The 4222-nt window shown below is 46.8% G+C and overlaps 1 pseudogene; it reads left to right on the top strand.

Moving 5' to 3' along the window:
* The first annotated feature begins 1584 nt into the window (after positions 1-1584).
* LOC142568102 (uncharacterized) lies at positions 1585-3421 on the top strand (annotated as a pseudogene).
* Positions 3422-4222: the final 801 nt, after the last annotated feature.

Genomic DNA, 4222 nt, shown 5'->3' with positions numbered 1-4222 from the left:
GGTCGCCCGCTCGTTCCCTGGCTGGTTTAGTCGTCGTTCGTGCTTAGTCGTTAGCTCGTTCGTTCGCACGCTAGTTTAGTCATTTGCTCGCTCGTTTAGTTCGCGCGCTCATATAGTCGTTCGCTTGCTCGTCTATGCCACTATGAGTTTCTACAGTCATTATGCCTAATTGAGACGCGCCTGTTGTAGGACTCTTAGGCTGGTGCGTTTATTTACGCAATGAGACAATAAATGGTACACACGGACTTGTTACTGCAAAGGCAAATCTGTAATGCATCTATGTGAAAATAAACTGTTAACTTGCAACTCGAATGCCGTTTTATATCATTTTAACCTATGGATAAAACATCATTTCACTTGCCGCAATTTCGGCCGCGTCATGGCGGGGGGATTCTTAGCGCGATCATGACTTCACTAATAAAGTCATGTCTCGCAAATTCTACTTCGAAGGGAGTGCAACCGTCCTGAATGCATGCACCTCAGTGCAACTCGGTTCGCGACAAGTACGTCACTTAGTAAACGGACGAACCAACGCACGATGAAGTGTTATTCGTGATAAGTCATTAACCTGAAAAAATTACTGAAGGCCACAGTGGTCTTGTTTGAGATTGAGTCAAGCATGGTTATCGCGCTCCCGCTTCGCGCACGAATGCTAAAACTCATTTTATTTTCTGTGTACGCACAGTCCCGACTCGATGATCGGCCGCGGTATTTCTGTCGGCGTTGAGACACGAGAAACATTACAGCACCAGCGCCCACATCTGAGGCTTTGCGCGCGCTTAGATTGGCAAGCACGCACGTTGGCGGCACTGTAGCTTGTAATACACTTTCGAACCTCCAGAGCAATGATCTCCGTCAGGCTTTGTACGTCATAGCTCATACGCGCCGCGAATTCACATGGTAAGGGCGGCGCGGATTCTTTAGGCTGAGGGCTTGCTGGAAGCCAAGAGGTTGTCATTCGATGGTAAACGTGTTATTTACAACCATTCGCAACAAGATCTTGCGACACGCCCTTGAAAAATGTTGCGTACTTAATTGTAGGGCACGCGATACATTCGCAGTCGTCAACGCACAGCGTTAACACTCCTTCAGATACTTTTTTACGAAATAGTTATCAAAAAATGAAACGAAAGCTGCCGTTACCGAAGTTGTACAAGCATCCGACTAGAAATTCTGTGCTGTACACGAAGTTACGCGGAGCTGGAAAGCCAACGTGAACGCCTAAAGAGCACTGCCTTGCTATGCGTGCATTCACTCTGCGAAAGGTCGTCTGCTGCGCTCGAGCATCGTAGGCGGCGCCATGGTCGAGGAGGGACCGTGAAAGAGAGGAGAAACGAGGAGGAGTGAAGGCGGAGGAGGAGAGTGGCACTACTTTACGAAGTTTTAGGGGCTTTAGGTGGGGGTGAGCACTAGCGCCACTGTTCGCGGCGGCGGTTTGGAAAACTAAAAAAAGCTACACAAGCAAAAGCAAATCAGCGGCGCTGGCGCAGCGCCGCACGCGCAGGTCGCCCCTTATACAGTAGGTCGTGGTCTGGACGCACGCTTATACCGCCTACCGCCGCGCCTGAGCTTGATGTCGTTCGGTTTATCTTTGCGACATGACGAAAGAAAATTTGCACGCGCTTTGTCCATCATACTCTGAAGAGCTCGTAGGACCGACTCGTGCACGTTACAGAGCGAAGATCGAAATGTGTGACGGCATCGACCCTTATGAACTGTGCATCGGCAAGGACGCTACGCCGAACGTCGACTTGCTGCCCACTGTGACGCACGCCGACATCGTCAATTACTTGGTGCTTTCAACAAGTCACGTTACTTTGCAACAGATGAAGGCGTACAAATCCTTAGAAGGCCATAATTATTTTACGAGCGGATGGGTCAAGAGCAAAGCAGCTGGCATCAGAGCGCCTCATCGTTTTGAGCGAGGTTAGTAAATGATCGATCGTTAAGCCCCGCATCTTTTTCTTATTTCTCCAAATTTACGCTTTGCGTTCCTGTAGACAGTCTGATTTGTTTCTTTTTTGTTGTTGAGCGAAACCATTTTGTTGCCTAGCACGCGTACAGCGGCAACTTGAGAACAAGTGGTTAGAAAATGGTGCATAAATTGTTAACATACGACCAGCAAAGCATCACAACTGTTAGAAAAATTACTTTCACAACTGCTTGCTTTAGAGCGAGCTTTTCTGAACCTTGTAAAGCGCAAGTGAAACCATGGTGCTCCTGCCACATTTTGTGGATACAGTGGCGTACAACCACACAACAAACTGTTGCTGGTGCTCAGCAAAGTGGTCGTATGAAAAAGAGTATTTACTGAGGTCATTTTATTCGACATTTCACATTTCGAAAACAGTATTGGTGGAAATCAGTTTATTTGACATTTCACATTTCAAAAACTGTATTTGCTGAAATCATTTTGTTTCACATTTCAGGTCAACCACTCTCAGCGCCTACGGGAGGTACCCCTTAAAGTGTGGATTCTTGCCAAAGCAGATGGAACTGTCGGGACAGCGCATTGCACGTGCATGGCAGGTGTAGGCGAAGCATGCTCGCATGTTGCTGCTACACTTTTTGCCATAGAGACAGCTGTGAGGCTGAGGGACTCCGCTACTTGTACTGAAAAGAAAAATACATGGCTGCCAGCTCATAGCCGGAATGTTGAATTCCGAAGGCTAAGGGAAATCGACTTTTCTTCGGCAAAAGCAAAGAAGAAGAAGATGGACAACATTATAAACAGTACTATTACGGCACATGTAGCCCCTTCATCACATAGGCTACTGCCAATCCCAGCTGCGACAGATGCAGAGCTTGAGCAGTGCTTTTCAGCAATAGCAGATGCAGGAGTGACGCCAGCGTTGTTTACTCTGCATGAAAAATATAGCTCTCTTTTTCATCCACCACGAGCAAAAGAGCCTTTACTTCTTCGAACCCTAATGTGTGAAGAGGCCGCCTCTGAGGATTTGCCTGCTCTGGTGAGCCGAGCCGAAGAGTTTTTGAATGAAATGGTGATAACAAGATATGGTGCAGCACGTCGAAGCCATAACAAGAGAGCAGTCAAAATGTGCAAAGTGGTTTGCATTTAGAGCTGGACGAGTAACAGCTTCCGTTATGAAGAGTGTGTGTAGGACAAACGTGGACTACCCGTCAATAAGCTTGTTGAGAAGAATCTGCTACCCAGAGAAAAACAAGTTTTCATCTGAAGCCACAGAATGGGGACTCAAGCATGAAAGTGCTGCCCTCTCCAAGTACCAAGCAAATGCAGTGCAATGCCACAACAATGTGACACTAAGAAGGGCCGGCGTTTGTTTAAGTGCCAAATATCCCCACCTTGCAGCATCCCCAGATGCTATTGTCAGCTGTCTATGCTGCTGTGAAGGCACTGTTGAAGTAAAATGCCCTCATTCACTTGCAGTACAAGGACTAGAAGCAGCATTGAGTAACAAAGATTTCTGTCTGAAAGCTAGTCCAGAAGGACCTCGCTTAAAGAGGATGCATGAGTATTTCTACCAAGTCCAAACACAGCTGGCAATGTGTGCGGTGAAATACTGCGACTTTGTCGTTTGGACGCCAACCTCTGTACACATTGAAAGAATAGTGGAAGATTGTGCATTCTTTCAAGGAATTCTGGAATTGGCAACACGATTTTTCACACATGTTGTGCTACCTGAAATGTTTTCACAATACTTCACCCGAAAAGATACACCAAAGGCTGGCACTAGTGCTAAATGATCTGTGTACTGTTATTGTCGAGGCCCAGAAACAGGAAAAATAGTGGCATGTGATGGGGAACACTGCCCATACAAATGGTTCCACTATTCGTGCATTGGAATGAAGCGGGCACCAAAGCAGAAGCACTGGTATTGTGCAGACTGTGCTCAACTGAAGAAATCTTAGCAGAGTCCCTGGAACAAAAGCCCCAAGCTTTCACCAATGTGTTACCATGAGTTCTGTGTCAGCAACTGCAGAAGATATTTCAAATCAGACTCGTAGCTAATGAAGGATTTATCGCATGGTGACAAGCTCTCATCAGCTACATACAAATGGTATGGGCAAGATCACATGTGGTAAAGGAAGAAACTCCTAAAGAAGTTTGACCACATAACCAGCCACTGCTACAATGCTGTACTGGAGTGGCGCTATGCATTCCGAGATGGTGTCTTGTGATCTGCTGTGCAATGTCTCTTGGAACACACACCGAAACAGAAGGTCATACTCATCCGTCACA

The sequence above is a fragment of the Dermacentor variabilis genome, unplaced genomic scaffold, assembly GCF_050947875.1.
Source record: "Dermacentor variabilis isolate Ectoservices unplaced genomic scaffold, ASM5094787v1 scaffold_16, whole genome shotgun sequence".
Lineage (NCBI taxonomy): Eukaryota > Metazoa > Arthropoda > Arachnida > Ixodida > Ixodidae > Dermacentor > Dermacentor variabilis.
This window is presented reverse-complemented; position numbering and strand designations above follow the sequence as displayed.